The sequence below is a fragment of the Lygodium microphyllum genome, chromosome 11 (assembly GCF_053477565.2).
Source record: "Lygodium microphyllum isolate KBCC chromosome 11, Lygodium_microphyllum_v1.1.10, whole genome shotgun sequence".
Taxonomy (NCBI): Eukaryota; Viridiplantae; Streptophyta; class Polypodiopsida; order Schizaeales; family Lygodiaceae; genus Lygodium; species Lygodium microphyllum.
Window position 1 is genome coordinate 117,226,032 of NC_141145.1, and position 15,306 is coordinate 117,241,337.

Genomic DNA, 15,306 nt, shown 5'->3' on the forward strand with positions numbered 1-15,306 from the left:
CTTAGAAGAGCTTATGGAAGCCCACAAGAAGGGGGGCTTCCTAAGGGCTTCTGGGCTCGTGATTTCGACACGTGGAGGAAGAAGATGGTTTGGCGATGCTTGTTGGCAGCCAGTTTTGTCCCTCTCGCAGCCTTGCAGCTCCTCTCCTCCACACAGCACTACACGACTTTCTCCCTCCCTCAGGCTAAACAATGGCATCTCCTGATGGCACAACAGACGGCAGCAGCCTTCCCTCCCTCATGGTTGCGACACGACGCAGCAGCGGGATGGCCTCTTACGACCCTTCTTCCTCTCTTCCTCATGGCTTCAGCCTTTGATCTCCGGTGGCCCCCTCGTTTACATAGTGGAGGGGAGGGGGATCTTCCCTCCCTGCATGTCATCACACATGTTTCCCTCCCTCATCCCGAGCTCCACCAAGGAGCTTAATGGCTCCTTCTATTTCCCTCCCCCTCCAGCTCGTCAGTCGGGTGGAGGGATAGGGGGGTAAATTTTTAAAAAAATTATTTATCCAAAATCATATTCATTTGAGGCAGTTCACGTGGAATATTACATTCTCTCCCCCTTAGAGGAATCGAGATGTCCTCATCTCGAGATAAACTGGGGATATTGATGGTTGAGAGAGCTTTCATCTATCCAAGTGGCATCCTCTTCAGGATAATCTTTCCACTAGACGAGGCATTTTCTCAGGGTTCTAGATCTTAACTGTCTTTCCCTAACATCTAAGATCCTATCCGGCCTTAGTTCAAGGACTCCTTGACTAGGCATTACAATTTGTTGGTCATCAAGTACATGATTAGGGTTGGGTACATATTTTTTCAATAGGCTGATATGGAATACATTGTGAACCTTTAGGTTCTCAGGGAGTTGCAATCTATAAGCATTGGGTCCTAGGCATTTGAGGATTTTGTAGGGCCCACAATACCTTGGACTTAGCTTCTTGCATTCTCCTAGGGATAGAGAACTCTTTTTAGGGCGTACACGAATGAAGACCATGTCTCCTTTTTTGAAGACTCTATCTTGACGTTTCAAATCTGCGTATGCCTTTTGCCTATCCTTGGCCGCTTGTATGTCTTGTCTTATTGACCTTATTTAATCATCCATGTCCTCCAACATTTGTCTTGAAGCTTCAACTCTTAGGGTTGGATCAGAAAAGTTTAGGGGACATCGACAATCATGACCATACAATGCCTGGAAAGGGGTCATTTGAATGCTCTGCTGGTAAGAAGCATTGTAGGCAAATTCAACCAAAGGCAAGTATTGAATCCACCTCTTAGGCTCTCGACAGCAGTATGCCCTAAGCATATCCTCGATGACTTGATTTACTTGCTCTGTTTGGCCATCCATTTGGGGATGGTAGGCGGTGCTAAAACAGAGTTGAGTCCCAATAGCTTCAAAGATAGCTCTCCAGAAGTGTGATGTGAAGAGAGAATCTCGATCACTAATGATTCCTCTAGGTAACACATGTAGCTTGAATATCTCCTTGATAAACAATCTCGCAATGTCGGAGGCTTTATAATTTGTCTTTACTGGAATCAGGTGTGCAACCTTGTTAAGCATGTCAACCACAACCATAATGGAATTGTATCCTCCTTGGACTTGGGGTAAGCCCACAACAAAATCCATACTGATGAATTCCCATTTCATTTGGGGAATGTCAAGCGGTTGCAGTTTCCCTGGCATCATGACATGTTCGACTTTGATATGTTGGCAAGACAAACACTCAGTGACATACTTGAGAACGTCACCTTTAAGCCCCTCCCAATGATAGCTCTTCCTAACTGCATTAAGAGTCTTAGCATAGCCAGGATGTCCTACGAAAGGAGAATCATGAGCTTCCCATAATATCTTCTGCTTAAGTGACTGGCTTGTTGGTATACACAGCCTTGTTCTGTAGTAGACAAGTCCATTATCAATGGAAAATTCCTGATACTTAGCTTGCAACTTCTGATTCTGCTCCTTGGTAGATATTTCCTTTATCATTGTTTGGTAGGCCAAATCATGGCATGCTTCCTCTCTAGCTAGTTCAAGTATAGGGTTTTTTGGCATAGATACTTTTGTAGCCAGAGATCTGGCCGTTGATGGATTTTGCAAGATTAGGGAATTTAGGAATGCCTTGTGACTGAGTGCATCGGCAACTACATTCTCCTTCCCTGGTCGGTACTTGATTTCAAAATCATATTCCTCCAATACTTCAATCCACCGACGTTGCCTCATGTTGAGCTTGTTCTGGGTAAAAATCCATTTGAGACTCTTATGATCGGTTACTAGAGTAAACTTGTTACCCAACAGGTAGTGTCTCCAAAGCTTTAGAGCATGGATGACAGCTAGTAATTCCAGATCATGTGTGGCATAATTCTTTTCATGACTCTTCAATTTCCTTGAAGAGTATGCTACTGGATGACCTTCTTGCATAAGTACACACCCCAAGGTAAGAATGCTTGCATCAGTTACTACCTCGAACTCCTTATTGAGGTCAGGAAGTTTTAGAATAGGTGCTGATACCAAACTTTGCTTCAATTTGTCGAAGCTATTTTGTTCGGAAGTTGACCATGTAATAGAAGTCTGCTTCTTTAGTAAGTCTGTAAGAGGTGCTGCAATCAAAGCATAGTTTTTGATGAAGACCCTATACCATCATGTCAATCCAAGAAAGCTACGTATCTCTTTGACGGATATTGGTATTGGCCATTCAAGCACATCTCTGACCTTGGCTGGGTCTACTGATATTCCTTCTGATGATACTATAAATCCCAGATATTCAATCTGACGCTTGAAGAATGCACACTTCTTCATTTTTGCATACAGCTTATGAGACCTCATTGTCTCAAGGACAATCCGAAGTTGAGGTTCATGATCTTCTTCCTGTTTAGAATAGACTAAAGTATCATCGAAGAAGACAAGCACGAAATCATCAAGATATGGTCTAAAGATATCTTGCATTAATCTATTGAAGGTGGCAAGTGCATTTGTAAGCCCAAATGACATAACCAGAAACTCAAAGTGCCCGTATCTTGTATTGAAGGCCGTCTTTGGAATATCTTCTTCCTTAATCCTTATCTGATAGTAACCTGACCTGAGATCAATCTTGGAGAAGATCTTTACACCCTGAAGACGATCAAGAAGCTCATCTATTCTAGGAATAGGATACTTGTTCTTGACTGTTGATTGATTCAACCCTCGGTAATCAATACATAGTCGAAGTGTCCCATCTTTCTTTTTCTGGAATAGTACTGGAGCTCCCCACGATGAGTTGCTAGGCCGGATGTAACCCTGATCTAACAGTTGCTTGAGTTGTTCCTTTAACTCAATTGCTTCCAGTATGGACATTCTATAAGGTCTCTTTGCAATTGGTGCAGCTCTAGGCACTAGCCTAATCTCATGATCTACTTCTTTTTGAGGTGGAAGTTCAATCAATTCCTCAGGGAATACTTCGGCGTATTCCTTTAGCCAAGAAGGTCCTTCATGAGACTCTTGCTTTTGATCTAACTTGTTGAGTTTGATCAGGTAAACGAGTAATCCTTTTCTGACTCCTTTTATGATCCTAGATACTTTGGCTAATTGGATTCTTGGCACTCCTGCCTCACCTTGAGTTGTGACAACCTCCCTTTCGGAGTTTCGAAAGGAAACTTGACCCTTTCCACAATGGATGTGGGCATCATTAGGCTTAAGCCAATCCATCCCAAGTAGACACTCATGGATACCTAAATTCATGACTCTGAATTTGACTGAGGTCTTCTTTCCTCCCAGAAGGAATTCCACCTTAGCAGTTTGCCTGGTACAAGTTACCTCACGACCGTTTGCCAATTCCACAAGCAGGGTAGGTGCTTCTACTGTGGCTATTCCTAATCTTTTTGCACATGCTGGTGAGATAAAGGAATGTGTACTGCCACAATCAATCAAGGTTTTGAAACCTTTACCTTGATAGTCCGACGGTGTCTAAATCACCGAGAACTGGCGATTCGGCCCTTTCTTGTGTAAAGCGGCATGGACTGTCGCTCTTTCGAATTCTGCTACCATAGTCAGATCTTCCTCTTCTTCTTCTTCGTATCTTTGCCTATTGGCAATGCAGGCAGTTCTTCCTCTTCCACGGGTGGCGACTTCTTGACCGTGGCCTGCACCTTGGAAAGGCATTTGACGATGTCCCCTGCTGAGCTTGGGACATTGCCTCTTGAAGTGACCGGGTTCGTTGCAGTGGAAACATCGGAGGTTTTGGCCATTACTTTGAGTAGGAACAAAGTTGTTGATGTTATTTGTCCTTGCTTTCTTCCTTTGTCCCTGATTGTGACCTTAAACTCTCTTCATTTGAGGTCTGAATGCTCCTCTGTTCGGGTCACTATAGGACCAAGTTTTGTTACCCCTTGGTCTAGCTTGCACCTCCTGAATTATAGGCGCCACTCGAATGAGTGCATCCTGAAGATCTGATGGACGCATAGATTCGAGATGGGTATTTACGGGTGGATTTAAGCCCGCACAAAATTTGGACACCTGCTGCGTCATGTCCATTTGTGGCGCATACTTTAAAAGTGAGATGAATTTAGAGTAGTATGCGTCAAGAGTGAGTCCTAGCTGTTTTAGCTCGTAGAACTCATTCATTTTCTGCGTACGATATGCAGGTGGTAAATATATTCCCTGCACGACTTTCTTCAACTTTTCCCAGGTAACGGACCCCTCTGAAGTCCCTTGATCCCTGCACCATTGCTTCCACCAAAGTCTGGCTTCGCCGGTGAGTTTTAACTTGGCGACCATGGCCTGATTGGTAGGTGTAGTACCAACTGCTTCAAAGTAATCCTCCATGGATTCAATCCAAATTTCAGCATTAGACTGGATGAATCTGTCTCTCCCGTCAAACTCGGGTGGCTTTATCTGCTTGAGGAGGAACTTCTTCTCCTGGGTCACAGCAGTACTTGATGTAGGGGGCGAATTTGGAACCTGTACCTGGGGTTGTGCCTGGATAAAAGTTTTCTTAACGTTATTATATGATAATCAATGATAGCTTATCCTTCATTTTTAGTTCAGCTATCTCGTAAATAATGAAGCTACTTAACTTTTTGACAACTCTTATGCACAGCCAGATATTGATAAAAAGAAGTCTTTATTTGTATTTACATGGGCATAGCCTTATACAACGTTTTGTGTGATGATAATCCAATCATTACATTCAGTTTGGAGAGAACAACGTTGTATTGCATTTGTCTACAGGAACTATGTAATAGTAGGGTTTTGGGTCATGGATCTTTAGAAATCGATAATTCATTGGAAGTTCAGGATACCCTTCCCGTTGGAATCCATACTTCTCATGGCGGCCCAACACTTTAATCCTGTCGGGTGGGATTACATGGGTTACTTCCTCATATACATATGAGTTCATTTCAACCCTCCGACCTTGAATCTGTAAAGTCGAATTTACGTGAGCTTCCACAAAAATGAACAGCTTCACGACTTTTAAGTCTTCCAACCACTTGATCCTTTTTAGGTTGGTCTGTAGATAAGCAAATCAGTGGGCAGCTATATAGTAGATTCCTAAAGACCCCATCTATCTTCGTTCTATGTATAAAGGTGATGGATTATAAATCTACTCCAGGATGTTCATCATCCCAATTCTTTGTCTATAAAGCAGAGAATGCATTCCAGTCATAAACATGACCCGAAATACCAAAAACTTGTTCCATGCTTCATAATTATGCAAGACAGCATTGAAGATGAGAAAATGTTTCGACAGTAACAATTTCTTTACTTCATTTTATTGAGATCTCATAAAAACAATTCCGTTATTGGTCGGCTCTGATACCAACTGTAACGTGTCCCCTAGTATCATCTAGGACACGCCTTAGCAGTCCATTGGAAAGGATGTCTAGAAAACTCCGCCTGGCACTCCCATGGAATATATGGGTTTTGCGATCTAGGTCTTCCCGCGTCTGCCACGTAGCGGAAGTATCCTGGCCGTTTTCCACTTAGGATCGACCGGAATTAGGGTTTTCCTGTTTAGTCATTAGCTAACAGCAACTAGCGTCAGACCCGAGCGAACTACTTTACGCAGAAACGCCAGGTCCGAAGCGGATTCACACTGCACTTGGTTCAAGGAGAATGGGAAATGAGAGGGATGCAAAGCTCAACCTCTCTGCCATAAGGCATAGTCCCATTCCGTTCCCCTAAAACAACGTAAATCGGGTAAGACGTAACTCTAGGTCATCATTCTCGTTATTCATTTTGATGATGATGATCATCCCGCTGTTCTTCGAGATTTTTGAGAAAAGTTCCCAGCTAACCGGGACCACCCAACCGTAGGACGGACCCATGGCCCATCCTCCGCACTTTCCTCGATTTGTTTTAGTTATGTAATTATCTAACACATTAATTTGACATATAACAATCAGCTTCTTTAATTAATCCCTTTAAGCACTGGTTCCTTCACGTAATCTTATCACGTGACATAGAAAAACAATATCAAGCAAGTTCTTTTAACATTTCATCATTTTATCTTTGAAATACAAGGAGTTCCGCCCGTAGGCTTGTCCATAATCCGCCCAAAGGCTATCCAATAATCCCCAGGGATCACTATTCCAAGCTTCCGCCCGTCAACTAGTATGCGGGCCTCGAGATCCAATCCCGAGTCATGTTAGCCTCTTGTGCAGGACCGGAAGGCGAGAGATTTATGGCCAGAGCCCCCCTGACACCCAAGCGTCCTCCTGCTCCAAGTAGAACTCAACGGAGAGACCTCTCGCAGCGGGTTCGGTCCACGTTCCCGGTGCGGTCAACAACCCCCTTGGTTAGGGTTAGGCAGGTAGTCAGGGGTAATTGAAACTGCCTCTTCCTTCAGGCCTTTAACTTGAAGTATAAGTACTCATTTAATTTGTAATTCATAATTCAAACAGAGCCCTAAAATCTCTAGCAAGCACAAACATTTCCATTAAACAACCCAGTTGTTTGGCAAACTACTAAGGAAGTGTTCTTTCCTTTTTGAATGTATCACCACTCGTTCCCAAGGTGTCTTGTAAATTGGCAAGATCTTTTACATTCCGATGTAGGGCATACCCAACTTGGTTAACCCTAAAGTTCCTTAGATATGCTAGTTTCTGGTTTACAACTTTCCTTATTTAGAAGGATATCCAAAAATATGTCTTTTTGCAAGATAACTTGCGTAGGGATCTGCCATCCTTGATGAGGGTTTTTACCCTTTCTCCTTGTGAATCAATCACAAGACTAAATGATTTCGTACTTGTTGCGCAAGTCCTGCGATGGAATAATCTGTTTAGATCCTTTAAGCTGACGTATGTTAGGCCTAAGGTTTCTTCTTTTAAGAAACTTAGGATTTAACTAAAATATACTACTATAGTAAATGGCTAATCTTGCTCATAATTTATCATGCTTGATGCAATTTAAAGAAAGCTAAGTTCTATACATTGTCATTCATAAGCTAAACTCCTTCGTTACAAATAACTCAAACAAATATAACTTATCCTTAACAATTTTTCTTTGCATGATCGACTTAAAACCGAATTAAAGCCAAGAAGAAAAACCTGGTCTTGGGGTGAGATATCCACATGGATACCGGGAGATGACCCTCCCGTAGCTACACCTTGGACTTTCTTCGGCGGCATCATAGTTCGAATGTGAGATAGCCTTTTCCTCTTTCTCCTGGAATTCCACCGTCTCTTTGGATCAAAAAAAGTTTATGGGAGAGTGTGGTTTTGCAACCACAGGAACCCTTGGAGGATTTTGACTTGGGGTAGAAGGAATAGAAAGCACTTATTCTCCTTCCTTCCCTTTCTTTTATCTGTTTCCCACTCTTCCTCCTTCACTCCCTCTACTTTCCCTCCCTATCTTTTATCTTTTCCCACTCTTCCTCCTTCACTCCCTCTTTTCACTCCCCCTACTTTCCCTCCCTATCTTTTATCTCACGGCTACTTTTCCCTTACGGGATATCATCAGAGGCCATGATGATGATTTGGATTTTTAGGTTCAGGGGGGAAAAATAATAAGGGGGATATGGGGGATTAAGAGGAAAGCTTAGGGAGTTGTGGGGAAAAAAAAAGAAGAAAAGAGTTGTGAGGGGGGTTGAAAAAGGGTTATAAGGGTTATAAGGGGGTGATAAGGCTTAGGGGAATAAGACACGGGGGGGGGTGTAGGTTCCCAAAGTCAAGGGAGGGCTTAAGGGGAAAAGGGAATTTAAAATCCTAGGGGGGGTGTGTGGTTCCAAAAACCATGGGAAGGGGCTAAGGGGATTTTTGAAACCCGTGGGGGGGGGGGGGGAACAAGGGGGCTTAGGGGGGATTAAAACCGGGGGGGGGGAAGGGTTTTAGAGGGATTGAAACCCGGGGGGGAAACAAGGGCTTAGTGGAATAAAACACGGGGGGGGGGGGGGGGGGGGGATATAGCATCCACTTAGAAGAGCTTATGGAAGCCCACAAGAAGGGGGGCTTCCTAAGGGCTTCTGGGCTCGTGATTTTGACACGTGGAGGAAGAAGATGGTTTGGCAATGCTTGTTGGCGGCCAGTTTTGTCCCTCTCGCTTCACGGCGGTCTTTGACCTGTCACGTCGACTTCGGATGTTGGCAGAGACGCAGCAGAGCCAGCCCTTCGGCTCCTCACCTCCACGGCCTCTCGAAATCCGATCCTCACGACTCCCCTTTAGCCTTGCAGCTCCTCTCCTCCATAGAGCACTACACGACTTTCTCCCTCTCTCAGGCTAAACAATGGCATCTCCTGACGGCACAGCAGGTGGCAGCAGCCTTCCCTCCCTCATGGTTGCGACACGACACAGCAGCGGGACGGCCTCTTACGACCCTTCTTCCTCTCTTCCTCACGGCTTCAGCCTTTGATCTCCGGCGGCCCCCTCGTTTACATAGTGGAGGGGAGGGGGATCTTCCCTCCCTGCGTGTCATCACGCATGTTCCCCTCCCTCATCCTGAGCTCCACCAAGGAGCTTAATGGCTCCTTCTATTTCCCTCCCCCTCCAGCTCATTAGTCGGGTGGAGGGATAGGGGGGAAATTTTAAAAAAAAATTATTTATCCAAAATCATATTCATTTGAGGCAGTTCACACGGAATATTACAACTTGGAATAGCGATCCCTGAGGATTGCTAGAATTGCCTTCGGGCGAATTATGGATTAGCCTTTGGGCAGATTATGGAATAGCCTTTGGACTCGATTATATGATGTATTCCAAAGATTGATAAATAAAGATCAAATGTTGAAAAGGAACTTGCCTGACATTGTTTTTCTATGTCAGTGCCTAAGTTACGTGAAGGAATTGGTAATTAATTGGCTAATTAAGGAAGCTATTTTTGCTTGTCAAACTAAATGTGGTAGGTAATTAGATAACTAAAGCAACCTGAGGAAAGTGTGGTGGATTTGACCCTCGGTCCGTCCTACAGAAGGGTGGTCCCGGTTGGCCAGAAACTTTTCTCAAAAGAAATTGACAGCAAGGTAACGATGACCTAGAATCTAGAGTGGTAGAGTCCCGATTTATACCATTTTAGGGGAACAGAATGGGACTATGCCTTACGGGCAGAGAGGTCAAGCTTCTCATCCCTCTCGTTTTCCATTCTCCTTGAACTAAGTGCAGTATAAATCCACTTCGACCCTAACATTTCTGTGTAAAGTAGTTTGCTTGGGGGCTCGACGCTAGCTACTGTTCTAGGAGTTTGACATTCCATGGGAAACTTCGTGGCAGACTAGGGAAGACCTAAATCGCAAACCCCATGACATTCCATGGGAGTGCCGGTTGGTGCTTTCTGGACTCTCTTCCCGTTGGCTGCTAAGACATGTCTTGCAAGTGGACAGGGGGACACGTTACAGTTGGTATCAGAGCGAACCAATGAGGATCTAATATTTACAAGAAAACTTAATGAGGGGAAGTAAATGTTTCTATTAAGAACATTTCCTTACTTACTTATTAATGCTAGCCCTATAGAGTCGTGAAGCATGGAACAAATTCTTGATGTTTGAGGTTATGTTTATGACTGTGATGCATTCTCTGGATTATCGATGAAGGCTAGGTATGATGAATATCCTAGACCGCATCTACAATCCTTCACCCCTGTACGTGGAATGGAGATGGACGGGTGAATCAAGAATTTATTACATAGCTGCCCACCGACTTGCGTACTTTCGGACCAACTTGAAGAGAATCAAGTGGATGGAAGACTTAAAGATCGTGAAGCTGTTCATCTTTGTTGAGGCTCACGCAAATGCAACCCTACATGTTGGTGGTCGAAAGGTCAAGCAGAACAAGTATGTGTACGAGGAAGTGACTCAAATAATCCCTGCCGACAAAATCAAGGTGTTGGGACGTTATGAGAAGAATGGGTATCAAAGGAAAGGATACCCCAAGCTTCTTATGACCTATCAATTCCTGAAAATCCATGACCCCAATCCATATTATTATTCAGTTCTCATAGTTGAATGTAACACAATCTTATTCTCCCCAAATTAATGTATCAGCTTGTTCTACCCTCCCAAATAAATGTACTCGAAAGGGCTATGCCCACATGAATGAATAAGATTTTTATCACTATCTGTCTTGGCTGTGAGTATTGGTAAAGGAGTTAAGTGATTAGGTCACTTGGCTAAAAGCTGAACTGGGCATGTTAATGTAATGTGAGAAACGTTTAGCAAGTTTTTAATATAAAGAATCATAATGTATAGGCACAACCTTAAGTGCAGATTCCTAGTCCAACCCCTGCACTAAATACGGCCGTAATTCAGGAGAATAAGTTCCTTCTCAAGCAGATCAAACCACTTGAATTCGATGGTAAGGGAAGGACCGTCCAAACTGATGCCGAGATTTGGATAGAAATCCATGGAGGATTATTTCGAAGTGACAGGTACTACACCCGCTAACCAAGCTATGCTTGCCAAACTGAAGCTTACCGGCGAAGCAAGACTTTGGTGGAAGCAATGGTGCAGAGACCAAGGGATCGTGGAAGGGTCACTTACTTGGGAGAATCTTAAAAGTTGCTATGCAAGGGAGATATCTACCACCTGCCTACCGCACGCAGAAGATGAACAAGTTCTATGAACCAAAGTAGCTTGGACTATCCCTTGATGCATACTATTCAAAGTTCGTCTCTCTTTTAAAGTACGTGCCACAAATGGATATGACACAACAGGTGTCAAAGTTTTGTGTCAGATTAAACCCACCCATAAACACCTGCCTAGAATCAATGTGCCCTACAGACCTTTAGGAACGTGCTCATTCGAGCTGCATCGATAATACAGGAGGTGCACACCAAGCCAAGAAATAACAGGACTTGGTCTTACAAGGATCAGAACAAGGGAGTGTATAGGTCTCACGCTAAGAGAGCGCAGGGCCAAAATCAGGCACAAAGGAAGAAAGCTAGGGCTAATACTGTCAACAATTTCATTCCTACCGAAGGTAATGGCCACAATCTCCATTGCTTCCATTGCAACGAGCCTGGTCACTTTAAAAGGCAGTGTCCCAAGCTTAGTAGAGGTCAACATCAAGGGCCATTCTAAGGAGCCACCCATGGGCAAGGAGCCACCGCTAGGGCTAGAGGGAGAACTGCCAGTGTTGCCAACAAGGAGTTGGGTGATGATGAAGACCCAACCATGGAAGCCGACTTTGAGAGGAAACAGTTCATGCCGCTCTTCACAAGAAAGGCCCAAATCACCAATTCTCGGTGATTCAAACTCCATCGGATTATCAAGGTAAAAGCTTCAAAACCTTGATTGATTGTGGTAGTACACATTCCTTCATTTCACCATTCTATGCAAAAAGATTAGGAATAGCCACAAATGATGCACCTACCTTACTTGTGGAATTAGCAAATGGTCGTGAGGTCTCTTGTATCAGGCAAACTGCTAAGGTGAAATTCCTGCTGGAAAGTCGACTTTGGTCAGATTTAGGGTAATGAACTTAGGTGTCCACGAATGTTTTCTCGGAATGGATTGGCTAATACCCAATGATGCCCACATTCATTCTGAAAAGGATGAAGTTTCCTTTTGAAATTCTAAAGGGGAACTAGTCACAACTCAAGGAGAGGCTAGGAAGCCAAAAATTCAACTGGCCAAAGCATCTCGGATAATAAAAAGAGTTAGAAAGGGGCTACCTATCTATTTGATTAAGCTAAATAAGCTAGATCAGACTCAGGAGTCTAGGGAAGAACCTTCATGGTTAAAGGAGCACACATACGTATTTCCTGAAGAACTGACTGAACTTCCTCCTCAAAGGGAAGTCGATTATGAAATCAAGCTAGCACCACGAGTTGCACCAATCACAAGGAGACCATATAGGATGTCTATCCTGGAAGCGATTGAGTTGAAGGAGCAACTCAAGAAATTGTTAGACCAAGGCTACATCCATCTTAGCAGTTTGTCATGGGGAGCTCCAGTGCTATTCCAGAAGAAGAAAGATGGAACACTTTGGCTATGCATTGACTATAGAGGATTGAATCAATCAACCATTAAGAACAAATATCCCATTCCAAGAATAGATGAACTTCTTGAGCGTCTTCAAGGTGCTAAGATCTTCTCTAAGATAGATCTCAGGTCTAGATATTATCAGATAAGGATCAAGGAAGAAGATATCCCAAAGATGGCATTCAGCACAAGGTATGGACACTTTGAATTCCTAGTCATGTCATTCGGGCTAACAAATGCTTCTGTTACCTTCAATAGGCTAATGCAGGATATCTTTAGGCTCTATCTTGATGACTTCATACTCGTCTTCTTTGACAATACCCTAGTCTACTCCAAACAAGAAGAAGATCATGAACCGCAGCTTCGCATTGTTCTCGAAACAATGAGAGCACACAAGATTTATGCCAAGAAGAAGAAGTGTGCATTTTTGAAGCAACAGATTGAATATCTGGGATTCATTGTATCAGCGGAAGGAATTTTAGTAGATTCGGCTAAGGTCAGAGAGACGCTTTGGAGTGGCCAACACCAACGTCTGTCAAAGAAATATATAGTTTTCTTGGATTAACAGGATGGTATAGGGTCTTTATAAAAAACTATGCTTTGATTGCAGCGCCTCTGATGGATCTACTGAATAAGCAAGTATCAATTGTATGGTCACCTGTTGAACAGGCCAGCTTTGACAAACTAAAGCAAAGCTTGGTATCAGCACCCATCCTGAAACTTGCTAATCTTAGTAAGAAATTTGAAGTGATGATTGATGCTAGCACACTTGCCCTAGGATGTGTGCTTATGCAAGAAGGTCATCCATAGCATACTCTTCAAGGAAACTGAAGAGCCATGAAAGGAACTATGCTACCCATGATCTAGAGCTGTTAGCTATCATTCATGCTCTTAAACTTTGGAGACACTACTTGCTGGGTAACAAATTTACCTTAGTAACGGACCATAAAAGTCTTAAATGGATTTTTACCTAGAATGAGCTCAATATGAGGCAACGTAGATAGACCAAAGTGCTCGAAGAATATGATTTTGAAATCAAATACTGGCCTGGAAAGGAGAATGTAGTTGCCGACGCACTCAGTCGCAAGACATTTCTAAATTCTTTGATTTTGCAAGATCCATCAACAGTAAGATCTCTAGCCACAAAGGTACCCATGCCAAACAACCCAATTCTTGAGCTAGCTAGAGAAGATGCATGCCATGACCAACCTATCAGAAGATGCAAGGGAGATCCCCATCAAGGATCAAGACCCAAAGCTACAGGAAAAGTATCAAGATTTCTCTATCAGTAGTGGACTTGTCTACTATAGAATGAGATTATGAATACCAGAAAGCCAATCACTCAAGCAGAAGATACTTTGGGAAGCCCATGACTCCCCTTTGTTGTTGTCTTACCCCAAGTTCAGGGAGGATACAATCTATTATGGTCATGGTGGATATGCTCACCAAAATTTCACATCTTATTCCTGTTAAGATAAACTAGAAAGCCTCAGACATTGCAAGGTTATTCATCAAGGAGATATTCAAACTGCATGGGTTACCCAGAAGAATCATTAGTGATTGTGACTCTCTCTTCACATCACACTTCTGGAAAGCTATCTTCGAGGCCATTGGGACTCAACTTTGTTTCAATACAACTTACCATCCCCAAACTGATGGTCAAACAGAACAAGTCAACCAAGTCATTGAGGATATGCTTAGGGCACACTACTATCACGAACTCAAAAAGTGGATTCAATATTTGCCACTAGTTGAGTTTGCCTACAATGGTTCTTACCAACAAAGCATTCAAATGACCCCTTTTCAAGCATTGTATGGGCCTGATTTTCGTACCCCTTTAAACTTTTTGGACCCAACCTTGAGGGTTGAAGCTTCAAAGAAAATGCTGGAAGACATGGATGACCAAATCAAGTCAATAATGCAAAACATCTAAGCCGCCAAGGATAGACAGAAGTCTTACCTGGACTTGAAATGGCAAGACAGATCCCTCGAGGAAGGTGACATGGTCTTCATTTGCGTACGTCCAAAGAAGAGTTCCCTATCCCTGGCAGAATGCAAAAAGCTAAGTCCAAGGTATTGTGGACCCTACAAGATTCTCAAGTGCCTTGGGCCTAATGCTTATAGACTTCAACTCCCCGAAAACCTAAAAGTTCATAATATATTCCATATCAGTCTACTGAAAAAGTATGTGCCCAACCCTATCACATGCTTGATGAAAGTTGTAATGCCTAGCCAAGGAGTCCTTGAGCTACGGCCTGATAGGATCTTAGATGTTAGGGAGAGGCATTTGAGATCCAGAACCTTGAGAGAATACCTTGTCCAGTGGAAAGTTTATCCTGAAGAGGATGCCACCTGGATGGATGAAAGTACTCTCAACCAACAGTACCCCCAGTTCTTCTCGAGATGAGGACATCTCGATTCCTCTAAGGGGGAGAGAATGTAATATTTCCACTACGAAATATTGAAGAACCAAAATCATGCGCAAAATCAGTTTAAAATAATCTCCCGCAACGATAAAAGTTGATGGTCAAGTGCTCCACCCTCGTGCACTAGCAAACTGCAACCCGCATTGTGCATAAGAGGCCATGGCTTAAAACCCATAGCCCACGTAGGAAAAACCCTTCGAGGGGGAAGAAAAAGGGATAATGGATAAATTTGTGTAAATTTTTTTATAAAAAACTCCCTCCCCTTCAGCCGTTGCACGGCGGGGGAGAGGGAGTGTGAGAGGAGTGTAGGAGTGCATGGGGGGAAGGAGGCATGCTGCATGTCGTGTGTATGGCTACCCCCCCCTTAAAGCCTATAAGAACCCCCCCTTAATCTTGAGAGGAGGGGAGAGGAGGGATCATCGTGCTGCCCGTCGCTTGCTGCCGCAGTAAGGTGCCGCCACCATCTCCTTGCTGCCATCACCAGGACTATGCCATCATCACCA